Below are 21,122 nucleotides of genomic sequence, written 5' to 3' on the forward strand. Positions count from 1 at the left end.
TGATAACTACGCTACAAATAATGGAATGGGATATAGGGAGATCAGTTACCTCAGGTCAGCTCCTCTCCAGTCCCATGAAGTGAGAGCTCTCCTAGACCTTCATCTCTGAGTCAGTTTTTTCAGAAGGAACCAAATGCATTATGCAACTCACACCAAGATGAAGAGGAACAGATGGGACACTAACTTCGTAAATACAGGGGTGATTTAATATTAAACACTAATATAGACCTACCTGCAGCTCCCCTGAAGTCTCTGCTTCTCTGTCATATTCACTGAAATTGGCCAGTGAGTATGTTGGGATGTGGATAGGAATATGACATGCACACTTACAATATATAAACCACCTTCTTCTTAGAAAATAGCCTAAAAACTGACAGTTAAAAGGTTTAATAAAGATAACATTCCACAAGCATCTATGAATGTACGGTAAGTTTTGGATTGAAAACTGTAATAGCTTGCGATTTGTATAGTAAACAAAATAACAGAAGAATTGATCAGTACAAGGTTTTCTATAGTTTTACAAAACTGCTTTCATAAACTATCCTGGTTCTGTTAAACAAAAATATCCTTGGGACAAGCTGAAACTAATTCATGTTTTACTTCTTTATTGCCAAATTTGATTTGATTTGATTGAATCTATATTTATCCTCACGTGGCTCCTGGAGCACTCACAAACTTTCATAATTCCAGTCTATCAGGGCAAATCTGCAAGTAAAAAACCTCACTTTTGTCAGCAGGTATTCAATGAATGGCAGGTGGCAAATAAAGCATTTAGTGAATTGTCTTAATTGTGTTTCTCTCCCAGCTCCCAGAACTTGAAAAACTTTTAGAAAGCTAGAGAAGAGCAGGATGGTTTTATTTGCTACTTTCATTTTGATCCAGCACTGCTTGCTTTCAGAAAAGACTTGCTGATATAATTTCACTGCCTTTCATGCATGGATGATATTTAAACTGGTATAACAAAGAGCATATTGTAGTGCAGCAGAGATGTACATCACAACAAATATGAAAGCAAAGAGCTAAATTTGCTGCACCTACTCAAGAATATAAAGAAGGTTTTAACCTGAGTCAGTTGACATGGAGTGCAGAATAAAATCCTTTTCTCCTAGGAATGAAATAGAAACGAAGGTTAGCAGGTTTAGCTGTAGTTATATTTTCTGCCATTGCTTCATTCCATAGAATTACATTAATACAGTGCTACAAGAAAATCATTAACTGGAAAGTTCAGTGTTCAGCTCAAAAACTTCTTGACTTACACTATTGTTCTTACTGTTTTTCCTTTTTTCATGTGACAAAGAGCACAGAAGATAACGTATACCCTGTATTAATGAGTATTTGAGGTTGGGTTGGAGAATCTTGAACTGAGTGAACATTCTTCAATGAATGAAGCTGCTGAAGTTTCCTACATGTAATCCTTGTCTATGGCTGCAGCAATTTTAGAAGCCCACTTAATTTCAAAATAATCATGTTTAATTTCTTGATTTGCAAGGCTTTTGACAGAGATCTCTAGAGTTGGTAAATTTAGCCTGTGAACTATTAACTGTGTTTATGGGAACATGTGAAGGAATATTTTGGTATATAGCTATGGCAAGAAGCTTTATACTGTAATAACCTTTATACTGCTGAAGTATTTCCATAAAGCCATACACAGTTAATGTAGTCTGGAGATATGAACAGACTGAGGATCAAGGGATGGTTAATTATTTGCCATTCTTGTTTGATCTTCTTTGCAAAGCAAGGTGAATGTTACCCGCTTGCTCCTAAGAAAACTATGTGAAGCCTTAGGCAGTAAGGTTAATTGTGGTAAAGGACAGTTAAAGGAAAATATATGGATAAAGGGATCAATTTAAAAAGGTGAAACTAGAGCTTGACTTCTCTTTGTTTTTCAGAATTCATATGGAGGCAGTGTGTCTAAGGCCTGTTTCATTTTTTTTTGTTGTTTTAATTGTCCAATACTGCACAGCATCAATTTCTGCAATATGCAGTTGGCCTTAGATGGCATTTGAGAGAGCTTGAAAGGGTAATCAAGTGCATTCTGCAAAGCCTGTCATCCAAAAAAAAAATATTGAAAATACTTTTTATAAAATCAGGAGTCAACCAGAATTTTAGGACCAAGCCAAGACTTCAGGGTAGTTTCCTCAACTTGAAGATTTTCCATGAAGATATGAATGAAGTCAGTTCTGTTCTTCTATATTTTTTTCCTTCCCACCTTCCCCCACCATGGTTTTGCAGCTCTTCTCCATGTCTCTTACCCTATTGAACATACAGCAATACTATGCTTTCTGTGGGTAAAAGTATCACATCTGGGTTTTTCTGAAGTGATGTTAATATTTTATGTAATCATCTGAAATCTAACCATTCCATTTTCTAGTCTTTGAACTGAAAGAAAAATGTTTAGAAAAATGCTTTTACTACAACTTTGCTTGTCTACCCAATGTTCATTTACTTCATACATGTGTGTTAACTGTCAGAATTTCCTTGAGAAGCTTGACAGAGTTGTCATGCTCAGGTTCTGAGGTGGATGGTGTGTGAAGAGAAGAGGACTAATGTTTTCTTTTCCATTTTCAATTAAAGTTATAATCCACTGAAGGTGGTGGCATGCTCCTCCTGTGGTTCAAATGTTAACCTAGGACTTAGAAGAGAAGGGTTCAATATCCTTTTGTGCTACAGACTTCTTGAGCAAGCAGTTTGATGTTTCATTTCCCCATCTCTGAAAACAGTACCTGTTCATGTATATTCTTGGGATTTTATTCAGGTAAATATACGTAAGTATTAATGTTCTGAAGAGGATTACATTAAAGATATACAATAATTTCTCAATATGTCTCTATATTTAATACCTTTAGCTAGAGACTGTAGCCTATATTCAAGTCTGAGTTTAAGGTGTTTACTATATTAGGAATTTTGCTTGACTAAGCATGAAAAAATGAGTTATTACTCTGAAACTCAACAAGATACTTTTATTCCTACTTTATGATAAAATAGGAAGTTTAGTTCCAAGGCCAGTAGCAACCAAATGTATTATTTAGAAAGGAAACAAAATACAGTCTGCAGGGCATTCATTTGCTGAAAGGAGTTCTTTGTATTTACAGTTCTAGAAAAGAAATTTTCCTTGTAAAACAATCAGTAAATACTTTAAAGCATACATTACTGCTTACTGAAGGGAAGTACCAGAGTGATTACTCAAAGGAAAACTGAAACAAGAAATAATAAGATATAACGGGGAAAATTCCTGCCTTCGTAGTTCAAAAGAGGAGAGAGAGTCACCTTCAAAAGATAATTAAGAACTCTGGGGGACTGAAATCGCCTTCAAGGGACACTCTGGGACATTTGATTTCTGAATTTGTTTATTTCAATTTGGTATCTAAAGTTAGGTACTTATGAGTTTATTACTTTCCCTCCTGCCTCTGTTTTATTCTGATATTTCTTGAAAAAATTATCCAGTGTGATATACTTCCATTAGCTGTGATTCTCTTTTATCCCCCAGATTCTCATGCTTTCCTCCTCCAAGTTTGTTACTGATAGTTTCACTTACAAGTTGCTGTGAAATTATTTCACAGAGATGTACTCTGAAATGCTCAGAGTACTCAAGAGCAGGAGAATTATATGCATTTTATGCATTGTAGGTAGTTCTTAAAGGATTTAAATTATTTCTTACTTATGTCTTTTAATTACCCTAGAGAAAAAGAAGAAGAAAAAAAAACAAACCAAAAGAAAAATAGCCATGCTTTCTCACATTCCCTCTTTCAAAGCCTCCTCAGCAAGTCTACAGTTCCCCAGAGTCAATTTTCCTAATAGAGTCCTCCCTGACCATGTTGGACAAATGTCATGTCCCCTGGCTCTCTCCATCTTGTAATGAAAATAGACCTATTGCCAGCTACACCTGCTGATTGCTTCCTACCTGCTGCTAAGGGTAATTCGTGCAGTGTAAATGAAGACTTCAGTAGTTGCTGTAGGAAAAAAAAGCTGCAAGAAGGGACTGCTATTCAGCATTCACATCAAACAGCCCATAAAGAAGCAGTTCTGATTAGCTGAAAATGTGTAAAGTGTATAAAAGATCTTTAAGTTTGCACAATCTTAATTACACTGGCCATCTTAAATTTTCAACCTGAAAAATGAATTCCATATATTTACATATTTTCATTTGCTCAATCCCATACCGGGAATTTGTGTCTATTTGCTTTCTTTTTTGTTCTGGCAAATACTTATCACTGGACTGTTTTTTATTGTTTGAAAGTAAGCAATAAAGGAATTTGCCGTTGTTACTCTGCAGAATATTTTGTCCATTCGGAATGCCAATGTTCATATTTGTTAATTGCCCCCAAATATGCTTTTAGATAACCTCTTAGCTCTAAAAGAATGAAGGAGACAGCCACATTACATGTGAACGACAGACAGTGCTGAGTTTGAGGCTGACACACTGGCAGTTCCAGACAGCAGAGCTGTCTACCGTGTACAGCTCCAGGTACACCTGGTTTGTTCCATCCCTGCTATGCCAAAGCTGATTCTGCTTTCTGTTTGTCTCATACTGTAAGAACAATATGGCACACATGTGGGAGCAAAAGCATTTATCATTTACTTTTGCCCATTCAGTGTGTGTAGGTAAAGGAAAACATTTCTAGCTACTGAAGGACTGCTGTTCTATTCTACCTCCATTTTCCTGGCACATCCTGGGATTTAACTGGAAAGTACAGGGAGCAGAGGTGGAAACAGTCACTAAGAAACTACCACTAAGGAAATACATTGTCTTTGTACTGAAGAACCAGCTGACAAATCCTAGGTGAGACATTCAGTACATTTTCTAGAGTAGCAATTCAGGTATGCTTGGACAATTACCTAACCTTTTCCTGCAGACTACACATACAGCTTTCAGTTCTGTCTTCTGCAAAGAGAGAAGCAAAAGAACAGTGTCAATAGTCAGTGTATTTTATATACCCTATCATTCAATCCCTGTCCTAGTTGCATAGGTTAGGGTACACACACACACATGCACAGGCATGCACACGCACACACACGCATACACATGCATACACACGCATGTGTGCACACACACTTTGTCTGTTCTGAGTAATATTTGAAGAACATGCTAATGCTTGTTTGAGATACTTTCTGCAGTTTAACAGCTAGTATTTAATCTTAATCCTCTCTAATTATCCTTCCAAATTTGTCTCTTTTCACACTTCTTACAAGCCTTCTCAACAAATTGTTTAGACGTTGTAAAATGCCGGTCCTGCTTCAAAGCGATACTGCTCTTTAATGTGCCTAGACACTCACTCTCCTTCAATTGCTTTCACTCTTTTCACCTCTAAAAACACAATAATCTAAATCATAAGAGTTTTTCTGAGGCTCAAAAAAAGACCCCTTTACATATACTACCGATCAAACTGTAAACCTTTTATTCACCTGAGTGCTTGGGCAACGGCAGCGGCTCACCAAAATGAAAACAGATCCACAAGTCTATCTGAAGTGCCCGAAGCCTTAAAACACCAGCTGCAGTCCACAGGAAGAGAAATGAAGCAAATGCTCTGGGTTATAACCACTGAAGGTTTTACTGAGCTCCCGGAGGACCTGAAAGGTCCTGAAAGATCTGAAAGGCCCCAGCCTGCTTTGGGAATCGATAGACTTCCTCTGTTTTCAGGCTTCAGCCCACTCAGCCAGTAACACTGAAAGACCTGTAAAACAATGAGACTCAGCTCCATCCTTCATCCACACTGCAGCGAGCCAAGCTCTGCTTGTGGGTTTTTCCAGTTAACTCTTGACATTTCAACACATCAGAATTAATCAAAAGTTAACGGAGGATTTTGTTTTAACAAAATAAGAGAAGTTTTTACATCTGTTTTTCACTGTTTGCTGAGTTCTGGAAGGGGAGCAAACAACAGTTTGATTTGTTTCACGTCTCTTGCAATGAGCAGTGCCCGGGAAGGGCATCGCTTCCAAAGCAGAGCTGTCAGCATCATCACTCCTGCCCTGAATGATGCAGTGGTTTACCATTGTTTTTGAGGTTCTTTTGAGGTTCCCAGGGTCCAGAAAGCGTAGAGTGTTGTTTCAGTGCACTGGTTGTCATTTCTGTTCAGCTGTAATCACAGTTCTGGGAATCTCTGAACCCCAGCAGAGAGGGATTGTGCTTCTATTCAAAACCATCTTTACTAATAACAAGGTTGTTTATCTGCTGGTGGTGGAATGAAACCAGCCTCAACACTTCAACGTATTAGTTGTTTTTCTTATGGATTTACAGCTGTTTTTATCTAACTCTTGAATCAATGCTAGGGAGACTTTTTAAAAAAGTAGTAATAAAAATGATAAAACCAAGCCAGTGAGCTTTGCGTGCATTGACAGAAAAAGGACAGCAGCTGTCGCTGCTGTTAAGAATAATTTATATATTTTCTGATTTATCCTTCTGGGTTTATAAATGTTGACAAGTTAACATGAGGTCAAAGGTAGATTAGGCTGTCAGGTTTCTATTTTCTGCTTCTTGCTCTTCCACAAAGTGCTACAGAGATTGATTGATTTGATTTTAAAGAGTTCAGTTACATCATGGTGACAGAGTCTTCAATATGAATTAAAAGAGTAAAATTGTTTGTTTAACTTGTTTTCATGTTGACAGGATCTTTGCACTTCAGGCAATCACTTTGTTTTCCCTACAGCTTTGCTCTTTAGCCACCCAAATGTGGAATGTCACTCAGCCTTGTCATATGTTTTTCTTGATGTTCCCTATTAGTCCCTACCACACTTTTCAGCAGTCTAACAAATGTGGATACCCTTTTGCCAGTCAGTTGCTCTGGCTGCTTGCCATTTTAAGCTTTCTCTCCCGATGCTATATTAAGGGAATTTTTTAGTGGACATCAACTTTACTCTGTAAGATATCAGCTCAGCCTTTGAGAGAGAAGTTACTACTAGTATGATCATTTAATTACATTACTGTAGACATCCAAAATGAAAATGACTCATTTGAACTGTCACCCACAGTTTAATTTTGACTCAGCTCCAAACTTTTTGAGAGAATTAGAAAATGATAATCACATCAAGGGTCTTGCTGGGCTTGAGCTTTTTCTGAAAATGAGATTTAAATGTTTTCGGAATAAAATTTAGATAATAATCCAAAATTCTGAGCTTCTTTTGCACACTGAACTGTCCCATTGAACCTTTCCAACCTCATCCTTTGCATGTGCATTTTCAGTCTCTGTCTTATTCCATCTTTTATACTCATTTTAGTATGGTATTCAAATTCATATGTGCATCATCAGGTGTTATTTTTTTATATACAGAGAATTGAGATGAAATGATCAAAAGGAATGCACAAATAAAAGGGTATAATCCAGCACTGAAGACATCAGAAACCAAAAGGTTTCAGGCAATGTATGATACAGGAAGGCTCTGGCATGATGTAGTAACCTAGATTATATTTCTGGAAAACAGTCAGTAGAAAGTTGTGTGGAAGCAAAAATTTCAGGGTTACTTAGAAAGGGAAATTTTAAGCAAGTAATGCTGGGTTTTCTTTCTTGAACTTAATGGCTCCTCGTGTAAAACTTGAAAATGGATTGTGAAGTCATCACAACTAAAAAAGCATAAAAACCTGCTGTGCATATATAGGTCTTTATTCATGAAATTATTTAATTGTGTTTAAATCTCAATTATGTGAGTGAGTTTTAGCAAGTACTTAAGGATTAAAGTAACATAGACTAGTTAGTAGTAGAAATGCAGAGTTCATAATTGTCTTTTCTCAAAAATGGGGCCTTAAAAGGCTAGGCTTTTTCAAAACTACATAGTTGGAAAGAAATTTTCATCCTAGCAAAGTTCTACTCTTTGCAGCTGCATTTTTGCTGATTCTCTGAAGTCAGAGTTAATTGATAGACAATTTGGCCTGTGGACTTTAAATAACATACTGAAAATCTCTGGTTTGGGGAGAGGCGGGTTTAAAGTTAATTATTCCCCAAGATGACTTTTTCAAACTGAGTATTAGAATTGGCAAAAAAATTGCCATTGAATAAGACTTTATTTCTGTGGAATTTTTTTCTTGCCTCGTGCCTAAGACACTGAAAGTTAAAGTCCTTTTCCTGGAATAGGGTCCAGTTCTTGGCCATAATGAAATACAAGCCATTGATCAGTTAACCCTTTTTATTTTGGCTACCTGAACTTCTGCAGTTCACTTTTCAAAAGCAGATTACAAATCTCGGTTAAGTAGGCACAATTCCTAAATAGGAATAGCTGATTATGAGATTCTGGTTGTGATCCCAGAATTTTTAGGCTCTGCAGCATTTCTGTTCTGCAGTTTTATCTTTGAGTGTAAACAGCTTTTTTATCTTTCAGGTCTGCGACTCTTTTCTTTACTTTAAACCAGACTCCCTCTGAGCTGGAAGGCAGGTTTCACTGAACACCTGAGACTCTGTACTTTGGCCTTCTAGTTAACTAAGCAACCTTTTAATGTTTTTTCCCCATTGTGTCGGCATTTATCTCTGACAGCTTGCATTTTTGCCCATTTCTTTAATTTTTCTGACTTTTTTTAAAAATAATTCAATAATATTATGAACCAGATTAGAATCTCTTTTCCTCATGCATTTGCTTCTTATAGCAAATTATTTCCATATTTCTCAGTAACAGCTGCTTCTTGCTTCAAGGCAAGATTAAATTTCTATGGCAAATACCACAGCTTCCTGGAATATTTTTTGCCTTTTTTTTCCGCCCCCCCCCCCCCCGAGCTTAAACTGGAAATCCACATCAGTCATTACAGATGCCCTGAAAATAAATCTCTGTAGATTTTCTTCTAGTTCATCTGAGGTTCCCCCTTTTCCCCTCAACTTTCTGATCAGAAGGGAATAAATTCTGCACACACATAGATACAGGCTTTCTCTGAGTTGCTAAAACCCTAATTTCTTTGAAATTTTACCATTTATTTGCCCTATGAAGTTATATTTGTGTTTCATTTGCTTTAAAATTAAGTGGAAATTTACAAATAGATGTTTCATGTGGCTGTCTTAAATGAAGGGCAGTGGTTAAGCCTACACATTTCAAGATGCTTTAACAGAAGTTAAATATTAATTATCTAGTCTCTAATTTAGTCTGGTGATGACATAGCCCTAAATTTAAAAGATGCACCTATTGAAATATGTATGGACCTACTGAAATATGCTTAGTGTTGTAGCATAAAATGGGAACAATTAATTAAATAATTCACATGTCAGAAGTTTAGAGGTAACAGTTATCTATCATATTTATTGTAATTTTTTTCAAATTATGAATGACAAGGCATAAACATTAACTCTTGCAGGATTGGTATACTATTATTTTCTAATTTTTTGTTGTTGTTTTTATATAGCTAGATATTTTATCTATACATTAGAAGACATGTATATTCAGTTTTGGCTATTGGCGGAATGATTGCGTTAAATTACAACTTGTAAAAGTAAGGATTTCTAGCAAAATGACTAACTGGTTTTCTTTACTTGTATTCACAGGGGGAGAAAACACTCAATAGCTTTATTGAAAGTTTCCAAAGAAGTCAATATTATTGTTTTCAAATTCAATAAGCCACATTTTCTTTGTGCGCCTATTTCTGAAAATAGATGGAAAGTCTGATACTCGTCCACAACAGTTTTGATTTCACTATTTATTAAAAGGTAACAGTGCTAAATTGAGAATATGTTCCAAGTGTGTTTACCAACAGAAATCATGTAAACAACTTAAGGATACGAGTTTTATATTTCCTATTTGGACATCCTCAAATTTTTATACTTTTGAGCCAATATAGATAATTTAAGGCCTGACGTGTGACCTCTCATTTCCCAATGAGCCTGGGTTTTCCAAATCGGGTCCATGTTTGGTAGAAAAATACACATTTTGTTTTTCTTGTTTGCATTCATTTGCATCATATTTGCAATTTGTAATTAATTTTGTAGTCTATTTTTTCCTGAAGTACTTCTCAGTTTATTATTATTATTATTATTTAATATAGCCTGTGGAACACTGAACACTGATTAAGTGTTGTATGCTTTCTGTTATCTCTGAAGCATAACCAATGAAGTATTGTGAATTTGGCACTGTGTAATGTAGCATTTTGCTTGCTGTGCAGCACTAACAAACAACACATCAGTAGTCATGCCTGTCTCTCATTTAAATGCAACCTCAGAGTCACACTGCATGTTACAAATATCTGGGAGCTGTGTGATTAGTTAACATCTTGTGCATAACCCTTAAAATTATAGCAAGTTCTCAGGAGATAATTAGCTTTCTGGATACCTCTAGTGAAATGAACTAGGGCTTAGCAATGGTAAAGTACTGTGTTCTATGACTCCAAGGAATGGTGGTATGAAGATTCCTGTTAAAAATAGCTTAAGTGTCTTCTACATAGATATATACATATATTTATATATATATATAAAACCCTTAAAAAATGGCGAGGGGGGAGGAGGGAGAGAGAGGCCCTTATTTCTTTATTCCTTGTTATCAGGATTTCCTTTGCTTTTTGTCTTCTAATTCTCTGTTCTTTCCTCTTTTGGCAGCTCTTCTGCTGTAAAGGGTGTTCAGCAGACACCAGCCTCCCTTACTGAGGTCTGCTCACCTCTGCCCCAAAGTTCATGTCTTATATTCTATGTGTGAGTAAACAGGCAAAACAGATCACAACTGAATAATCCAGAGGATGTGATATGATATTTTTCCTTAGCAAATGTTTGAGACTTTGTGTAGATTGTATGTTCTTTGTATAGATTTAGGGAAAGCAATGTTTTCCAAACATCTTCCAAATGTTTTTTGTTTCATGAAATAATTTCCCAGCCGTATCCATGTGCAACATTTTAAAGCTTTTGATCCTGCTTTGAAAAGGCTATTCTGAGTCTTCAGTGTTCACAATATTCTCTTCTAGCACTGGAAGTATCTGTATAATAACCTCAAAATTAAAATGTTTTGGAAGCTTCTAAATATAAGTTATAGCTGCAGCTGTCAGGAAACAGCATTTTGACAAATCTGAACTTTTTAAAGGAAAGTATCAATTTTGATTAAATTTGTTTGAAAGGTGTTTTTTTTTAATTTGAAACAAAGCATTTCAATAGGCTCACAGCATTCTCTACATTTATTGGAGTATAATGTTGCTGTTTGTTTAAAAATTATTTTTTATTTTGAGGTTCACTGGTAACTATGATATAATCCATACCCAAGAACTGAAGTTTTTTTGAAACAGTTCCATATTATTTCTGTTGACCTTTAAATACTTTGCCCCCCCAAAAAAAAATTGTAAGAAACTTCAAATTTTCTTTTCATTCTATTTAGTAATTTTTTTTTCTGAAAGGCCAAAATTTTCTATAAAATTACAGATTTAATAAATTTTCTCAAAAATTTTTCCTGAAACATCAACAGTTGGTCTAGTTGCACTGATTGTGTAAAGATGTAAGCCTACATATATCTTTAACCATATTGACCAAGTTGAAAAGCTCCCACCAGTTCAGTGGATTTTTGTCCCATTATCTTTTCCAGTGGTCATATCTGTGGTCCATTTGATATGGTCTTCAAACTTTATTAGCCATCATCCCTCAAAAGGAAGATGGCTTGGTTAGGTTTCTGAAGGGTGTTAGTGATGAAAAATGCAGACATATAGATAAGTTCAAAGAACAATGAAAGCTCAAATACACCATGGAAGAAGGCCTGAAGACATGACCTGTAAGTGATGAAGAGAAGGGAGAAATGGTAAGTAATCGATTTCTTCCCTAGAGAGAGAGAGTAATAAACAATACTCTGGTGAATAGTCTACTTTTCCGAAACAAGCAAACAGAAAGGAGCGGCTTACTAATATCCAGGTGTTTGACTGAGGTTCCTGCAGGCATTCCAAGGATCACTCTGTTGTAGCAGTTGTTTTTCCCAAGAAATACAGCTTTTCAAAGTTTCCCCCTCCCTACAATTAACCATAAAGCAGGCTACTGAAATATCTTGAGAAGCAGAAGAGTGAGGATTTGGGCCACTATTTTGGCTTTTCACCCACTGGTGACATCTAGTGTGGTGTGAAGCCAAATGTGCCTCCTGGTGGCAGAATCCCTGTTTAGGCAGCCGGGCTCCTTCCACAGGGTACAGGGGAAGTCAGACACCTCAGAAAGTGAAAAAAAATCTAAGCTGTATGAGGCTACCTACAGCTGCAGAACTAATGCATGAGCAGGATAAGTCTCCAAACTTATCTTCAAGTTATCAAACTTATCTCCAAACAAATCTTCAAGAGACTACATCTACAGTGTTCTCTGAGGCTCAGAATTCTCTCTTATAGATAAGGGAAGGCCTATTTTGAGGTACCTGAGATATGCTCACTTACGCCTTTTAAAATGCAACAAGAGGGTGAAGAGCAGCAGTGCCCTGTGTGTATGTGATTCTCAGGTGAATGTCTGTTAACTGGATTGTGAACAGGAGACCTAGCTGAGGGCTTCCAAGACCCCCTCGCCTAGGTCCTAGATTGGTACTCTAACCACTGTCTTCTTCAGAGCACTTTCAGATGCTCCTCAAAAAGCTCAAATGCTCTGCAGAAGACAACTGAAAATTTGCTGAGCATGAAAGGCATTTAAGAGGGAGTTTAACTCTGTAGCTGAGCACTGACTTGCAAAGGAGAAGATCGTTTGTCAAGCCTTTTCCCTCAAGACAGATCCTGTGTTTTGTAGGAGAGGGAGATAATGCTGTTAATAGGAACTGAAACATAGAAGTCTTTCTCTGTCCCTGCCACTCCCTTTCTGCACTGCTGTTGCCTACACAAATTATAGATTCATACAGCTGTTATCAAAAATCTTTCTGTTTAATCCTAGTTTGAATTAGATTGAACCAGCCAGCACATATTACACTTGCTAAAACCACAGCACTTAGGAACTCGTAATTTAAATGATAAATAAATAAATAAATCACAAACTGTAATATAGAAGGAGACAGAATAGTTTGATGCTTTTTAGGACTGAATGGAAGCTTCCAGCTTAATAGTTTTGCACTGAAACAGGTAAATTCTACATAATTCCCATTTCTAGTGTTTAAATACCTACTGGGTCTTAACCTGAGGGTCAGCTATCTAAAGTTTTCTGATTCTTCTCAAAATCACTGGGTTGGACAGCTCTACTTTTTAGAAATGTGAACATTTGCCTCTTCTGCCTTACATCCTTGTGTGTAAAATAGGAATAAAGAAATGCCTTTTTCTTTCTGGAGAACTGGAGTTCTTTAGCTATGGTAATGGAAGGTGCCTAAAATCTTTTTACTCATGTTCTTCACAGAGGTCAGTAAGCAAGTGCTAAGTGCCAAAAGAATTCTCTGCTCTCCAAGCTGGAACTGACTTGCTAAGCTGAAGGACACACTCTCTAGTCCATTACCCCGTCCTCCATATTTTACATTTTTGTCAATAAAAAATAATGTACAGCCAGAGTGTGAAATTTTCTTCCGTATGAAGGGCCAACAAAAGGCCCATGCCTCACCAGTCTTCCAGAAGAGAATGACACTTCAACAGGTCAGTCAGTGTTAATGGTTAAAAAACAAGACATTCAGAGCCTATGTGTCAAATATGTAGGGCCAAATGCTTGACTGGCTGACAGTTGTGCCTGGCTGAAGAGGGCACATAGGGCAGAAACCTGCCTTTGGCTGAGGCAGCTGAAGATAAATTAACCTTGGAGGGATGGCAGAGTAGATAAAGAGGTCATTTACTCAGCCTAAAGAACCTTCCACCAAGATATTGAGATACTGTGATTGTCGTCTTCTTTTTTTTTTTTTTACCTTCAACATAACCTCATCTGTGCAGCATGCTTTCAAATTTTCTTTAATAGAAGTTAAGGCATTCTGCCTTGACCATAAAATAGATGGCAATGTTTCACTGTATGAACCAGACACACACAAGTCTGGTTTGGGTTCCCATGGAGTGCTCCACAATAGAAATTAGAAATTTTTTTTCAAACAGTTGTCTAATTTGAAGGTAAGATTATCACAGAATTTCAGTTCTCCTCTCCATTCCTTAAGGTCAATTTTTTGATTCTTTTTGGTGAGAAGGAAGCAGAAAAATTCTTCCACTGGGGCTATAGCACTTGTATGGGGCAGTTCTGGCTCAAACTGGACGAGTACAACTCATTCATATAGTTCTTTCCACCCCAATCCTTAAGGTGCAAGAGAAAAAAAGTTATCAGTAAAAACATCTTGATACAGATGTCCTACCTTAATACTCTGTCCTAATGATCCCTCAGGCAGCTGTTACAGTTTATAGTCGTTTCCTTGTTGCTTGAACTGGATTCGGGGTTAGAAAATAGAATTAACTGGTGGTTAATTTTATGGATTTGCCTGTGTGAGGTGCCATGTAGGTAGACTTTCTCAGAGATTTTAAAATAGTTGGCCCTTCTTTATCTTAAGTTTATTTAAATTCTGTAGTAGGTGTTAGGCAGAATTTGCATATGGGTGAGTTGGGTTTCTAACTTGTGTTAAGGGGAAAAAAAACAGTGAGTAGTAGATTCACAGATTAGCAATACCACCATGCTTTAAATTGGATCTTTAGGGAGTTTCTTTGGAACAGTTACGATTCAAACAGGGTGTCCTGTCTTGCAGCAAAAATAGTAGTGTCCCAGGTAGCCTAACCTGGTCACCAACTGCTCTTCCTGAATAGCACTTCTGCTGTTGCAATGGAGATGTTGTTTTGGCCACTTGTGGAGGAGATGATTCACTGCAAAATGTCATTTGTGGCTAATGATCACCTGCAGGGTTACAGGGTTTTCACAAAGGTAAAGCGATGAGAAAGGTGCTACTGCTGAATTAAAATCCCCCCAATTTTCACTCTTAAATCTGTAGTTCTGTTATTTGATTTGTGTTAAATGATCTGACAGTTCAAAAAAGTCACAACTGGTTCAACTTGCTGAAGGAGTGTTTTAGTGGAATGCCATGAGTTTTTTACCTGATCTTCCCCTTGCAGATCTCAGCTGTTTGAGAATTGGGCCCTAAGTTGTCTTTTCACAATGATCTTGTTTTTGTAAATTAATGATCTAAGTGATTTATTATTCAGTTCTTCCACTGCTGCTTTATTTCTATTGATCTTTGTTTTTCTGCTTAATTTCTATAAATTACTGTACAGTTTCCCATAAGGTATAATTAAGCAGAATTGCTAAAGTTTTAATTATTGTGTATTATAGATGTTGAAAGCAACATTAGCAATTAGCTTTTAAAAATGTGATAGTATATTTATAAGAGAGCATTTATAAACACATTTACATATAGTTAAGATGAAAAAGGTATTTGAATTGTAGTCATTAGCATTTCTTCAAACATATGGCATACCAGCAGAGGCCATGGGCCATGCCTTCATTAACTGAACACTGTTTCATCAGTATCTCAGCTTCCTGCTGTGCCACCCTGTGGCGTACCCTTCTGTCCCTGAGGTTTCAGTGACAAGGGACAATATGTCCCCAAGGTGAAAATCTGGGAAATAACGCAGATTAGCCCTTAGAGGAGTTCTTATGATTATTTAATCATACTTAGGAAAGAAGTACACTGCACCACAAAAGAAAAACATTAAAAATCCTACCAGCCTACTCTTTTCGATGTTGCAGGGTATGATGGTCTCTTCAGTGAAGCATCCATGTAACTACAGTGGAACATGACAGCTTTATGCTACCTATTATAAGGCTGGCCTGTTTCAAATTTGTTCATATAATGGGCAAAGCCTACAATGGTACTAGTAGGTACCATGGGTCAATTACCATTCATTGGCTGTAATGTTCAGGTGATAGATCAAGATTTAACTTCTCTTAACCATGGCACATGCAGCCATTTATTTTTATTTCCTAATAAAAAAAGGAAAAGGAATAAAAATATTCATATAAATGTCATGGTCATATTTTATTTGTGCATTTTTCAGGTATATAAAGATAGGTTAATATGACAGGCAAATACATTTGCCTTAAGTCATTAAGTTCTGTCATACTCTACCTGTTATATGATATCCTTTGCTCAAAAAAATATTTTTTTTTAAAAACTCTTAGTAGAAATTTTAAAACAACATCTATTTTGTTTGACAAAATGACACTTTTGAAAGTAGGTTTAGTTTTTTGAAGAGGGGAGATTGGTCTTTTTGTTTTTTAAGATGCATCTTTCTAGTGTCTCCCAGCCTTACTTTTCCTTGTTATTGAAACATAGAGTAGGAAAAAGCAGTAAGGTGGGAAATAATTGCCAAAAGTATTTGCTCAGTTTCTTATGGACATTGGTTTGCTTTCTTGCAGTTACATTTATCTTCTTCAAGAAGATTTGGAGCTGTACAGATGTTAGCGAATACCCTATGTCTTTGGAATCCAGTCAGTAAACCCTGTTCTTGGATTAAGAAGGAGCAGATATCAACTAGAGTTGACAAATTTAAACTTTAATGCTAAAATCAGCTATTGAAAGAATCCCCTTTCTAATATTAAAACAGGTATTATGCTATAATCAGGGCTATTTTTCTACCTATAGAAAAAGCTACCCTTTAACATGCATTTAGGTAGAGGAATATAAAATCTCTTACAGTTTAGCTTAGTGCAGATGGAGAAAGTGTGGATTTATAAAGCAAGCTTTATATCATTACAAGCATCTGATACAATTTATATATTTTTATATATTTTCTCACAGTTTTTGCCAGGCCTAGGTGTATTTATGACAGAAGGTTTAGAAACATTTTGGTAGGTAGTTAAAGTAAGTGTTTAAATTGGCATCAGTCCATTTTTACCTTTGCTGTTTTCATATGGGAGGAATCTGAAAATCTCTCATTACAGTATCCACCATTAATCAATGGTGCAACAGAAAGCTCTCATTAACTTTAACCCTCCGACCCTGACATTAGTCTACTCATCACAGCAATCATTATCAAAATGAAAAACAGTCAACCAGGGTATCCACATTCTAATAATATTAATGCTTTCACTGTATTAAACGCAAATGTCAAATGTGACAAAAATCACTGAACTTCAAATATATACATAACAGATCTGGATATATATAAAGCACCAGTTTTTGTTATTCTCACTCAACAGCAAAATTAAATATACAGTGCCAAGGGGGCCCATACCATTTGCAATCTGTAGCATTTCCAATGTATTTTCAACAATATTGTAAATATTTATGGAGTTTTATAAAGACTCTATGCTTCCTTCTGTTTGTGATGCATCAACAAGACACAGTAGGATATCTTAGGCAGATATTTACTTCTGGGAATTCCCTTTTGGACTCTTTTTGGTTGAAAACCGCTTCATGACATATAGTACCGCAAATCCCCAGAAATGTACCATGCTATTATTGCCAGCTGAGTTCTTCCAAGTAAAGATGACATCAGCCATCTGTCATGTTATACTAATCCGAGGAAAGAAAGCCAACTGAGGAGAAAATAAATACCTTTCATATCTATTAGCCAAATATTTGTATTAAAAAATGAATTGATTAAAATCTCACTAGCAGAGCTAATTATTATAAGTGAACAGTCCCTTCTGAGTAAACTACATACCTAAAATGTGTTTGTCTTTTTACCCACCTAAAATAAATTATGTCATGAACATATGTTTGAAATGCGTGTCTCTTGGTACATATTGGAAGATAAGGAAATATGCCTCCAAGTAGTGATTTTCCTCCAGACCTGCTAGCTGAACTCTGCCAGGTACCACGTAGCTGCATGAATGTTCTGTACTGCTCTGCTGAGGTAAATGGAAGTTTCCCAGGACCTAGCAGGGAAGAAAGTGCACTCTCCATCACGAGCAGTGCTCCCAGTCAATAAGGAGACTATCTAAACTAACAGTAACATCGTAATAAAATGTTTTAAAAGCCTTAACTGCATCAGGTACCTTCTTCCCAAAGACTAGGGGACGTGTCAGTGAGGAAGCTTTTTGGGTAAGCTGTATGACTAATTTATGTGGAGACTAATTCTGAGGGTTTATGCCTTGTTTCTTTGTCATGGGCAGTTACTCAGTAGCACATACTTGAAGTTTACACTATTGTGGCATTCATGAGATCTCATCACAATATAATTAAGGTTAGAACAATAAATCTCAAGAATTAAAATAATGGACAGCCAGCTAGCCAAGCCCTGACAAGAGTGAGCATGATACAGTCTTAGAAAGTGATCCTAAAGCACATCTATAATTAGTTTAGGCATTAATGCTTTTAGCGCTGTAAGAGATCTTTTTGCTTTTTTAAAGTCGTAGAACCAGCACAGAACTAAACATTCACACGTAGAACTATAAAAATATATAAATGTAAAGTCTCCAATCTCCCCACACTTTCTCATTTGTTTCCCACCCTACCCACCCCCATTTTTACCACCTTATATTGTGAGACTTTCCTTTTAAACCAGAAATGCATTTTTGGATGTGAATTCATCCAAAATGAAAAATTAAAACAATGGAAATTTCAAAGCTAAAGACATTTATTTCTTGGACTCTAAACCCTTTGACTAGTTTACAATAATACAGTAGATGGAATAAAATATTTTTTAGACAATTTATTAATACAGAACTAAGAAGCAGTAAACAAAGGATTTTCTTACAGGTTGTTCTTCCCGAGCTGCTCAACTGGTGAGGTCTTCTCATGGTTCCAGTTGATTTCTAAAACACCTCTTTGTGGCCCTTGAAAACTGATTGGGAAGATACGAATGCTTTATCACCTTCTTTGATTTTTCACTTGGATGATGGTTTTGGCATAATTCCTTCCACCAAAGTTTTACATTTTGTCATCCATATATGATGCTTGGAATTTGTGAAGGATGATCAAGTTTTATAAAGGCTAGTAGCAACGCTGCCTTTACAGTATGTACTACTTGCTATAACAACTTAAATCATCCATTCTGGAATCTGTAAGTGTATTCAAATAGCTGTCATCACTTTTGACACATGCTTGAAAACATGCACAGCAAACTGCTTATGCTAAGCTGGACAGATTTAAACATTTCAAACTGTGCAAACCTATCAATATCAACTCAGAACTGAATCTGACTGGGACATTTCTGGTGAGCAGTCTTCAACTACTCTTTATTTGTCAGAATCAATACTTTTAATTGAATGTAGTAATACCACTAAGAGATTTGGAGAAGGCTGTTCAATGCCAAGACAACTTTTTTAATGAATAGTGGGAGAAGAATAAATACCTATGTCACAATTATGGCAGCTGATGTCAGATATCAGAAATCTGTGTTCAAATCTCTGTTTTTCTCACGTTGCCAACATGACCCTAAACACTGTGTGTCTGGACCACCTAGAATTATTTTATTTACTTTTAGAAATAATTAAAGGTTTCAAATTTAAGTAATTTCAAATTTAAGGGTCTCCTACTGCAAATGAATGATGGAAGCCTTAGTTATCACTTAACTTCATTCTCTTTCACCTGTGTTAATTATGTCTCTTCATGTGTGTAGCATGTTGTTTATCTCAAAAAAAAATACACTTACGATACTTTAAAATAATACAAGGTGAAATTTACAAATTTACAAAGCACAACTTATTTTTATTTTGGAACAAAAGTTGCATGCACCCACCTGAAAGAGTGTAACTTGCAGTTTCTGAGTTACACAAAGCCTGAAGTTGGATCACAGGTAAAAGTTTTAGTTGTGCTTGATCATGTGATGTAATCACTAGAAGAAAACTGCCACCTTCAGGGATCATTTCTTCACACTGCTGAGAGATGTTTCAAAGTTTTTTTTTTCAAGAAACAGTAGTTTTGAGATGGTGTTGAATATCTGAGAAGTTTACAAGTATGAAAATAAGTAGTTGTTTCAGAGTATGGTGTTTTTGTGGGGTTTTTTTTCAACTATACAAAATTTAAAAGTTTCCATAAGACAGATGTAACTTGCAGACTTCTTTTTACCAGTGTTTTGGATGTGCAATTTGGGTAGAAAAGCTTGGGATCCAAGTCACAACTCCAAGATAGGGAAACACCTGGAGTGAGAATCTGCTGCTATCAACTCTCAGTTTTTCCAGGATGTCTTGTTTATTTATTTTTATGATTTAAACTTCAAAAAACCTTAGGTTTTCCTTGCTGCAAAAGTGGGAGTTTTCGAATTTGTGGCTGCTTATATAAAACTGAGGCAGTTAAAGTTTTATTTTGAAATAGTAAGTCAATGCTAAAATTCCAGTTACCATATTTAAACACTTTTTACGTCTCTAAAAGTGCTAAGATTTCTACTTTTCCATAGATTCTACTCCCATCTCTGATACTGAGTGTCAGACAGCACTTTCTTCAAGGAGCAATTAGCAGCGTAAAGTCCAATTTCATATGTTCAGACTGTGTATCCATAACAAAAGTTGCCCTTATGTTTGCTTTGAATGTGCCTTTAATTTCAGTGCCTGGGGAACAAATAATACTCACTTTTAAGATTGAAGCTCTGCATTTATTGCCTTTTTGTAGCAAATGAGCCTCTATTTGGGCAGGATTCCAAAGCATTTCCCCAGGGTGGACTGCCTGAATGCTGTTATGGAATACCATGAGGCTGGAATTTTGTGCCTCTATGTCCAACAAAGGTCTTTATCTCTCTGTTAAAATTAAGCCTAAAATAATTTCCATTTGTTTCTGCTGCTATAGAAATTCTCACCTTCTACTGTCTTTTAATAAAAATTACTTCCAAGAGGATAAAAGTGCTATTTTTTCTGCTCACATTATTTGGATGAGGGAAGGCTAGTGCAAGGTACTTATTAAGACATCCATTCTGGAGACATCTGATTGAACTAGAATGCCTTTTTTTTTTTTTCCCCTTTGATTTGAATTGTTCTCTATTAATTAGTTAGAAAATAATAAATCCCATTTCAATGGTTATTGAAAAGAGTTTACTAAAACAAAAATTTACTCAGTTTCAGTCTGCAGCAAACCATAAATGGCCTTGCACATGGCCAGAAGCACTGTGAAATGCTTACTATCTCATGAAAAATTAACATAATTGCCAGCGTTACACCTATAAAATCCCCAACCAGAAAGAATTTCTGCAAGATTGAAGATGAAAATTATAGTGAGCCATGTCTAGCCTATTCTTCCAAGCAAATATATATGGGCTGTAGGAAGAGCATATAAGCACACATGGGATGACAACCCAATTTGATTTTTTCCCCAGGAGCAGGAAATAGGGAGAGAAGAGAAACTTGCTGCACTGGCCACCTCTTCCCCTTTCCTCTTCTGTTCCCAGAGCATTCAGCTGAGAGGATGGG

General features: G+C 36.3%; 1 long non-coding RNA gene across 1 annotated transcript; it reads left to right on the forward strand.

Moving 5' to 3' along the window:
* The first annotated feature begins 2,591 nt into the window (after positions 1-2,591).
* On the forward strand, positions 2,592-10,594 carry LOC129735813 (uncharacterized). Its single transcript, XR_008731676.1, has 3 exons — positions 2,592-2,755; positions 9,453-9,614; positions 10,497-10,594. It is a non-coding gene; the product is annotated as an uncharacterized LOC129735813 (long non-coding RNA).
* The last annotated feature ends 10,528 nt before the right edge of the window (positions 10,595-21,122 follow it).

The sequence above is a fragment of the Falco cherrug genome, chromosome 4 (genome assembly GCF_023634085.1).
Source record: "Falco cherrug isolate bFalChe1 chromosome 4, bFalChe1.pri, whole genome shotgun sequence".
NCBI lineage: Eukaryota > Metazoa > Chordata > Aves > Falconiformes > Falconidae > Falco > Falco cherrug.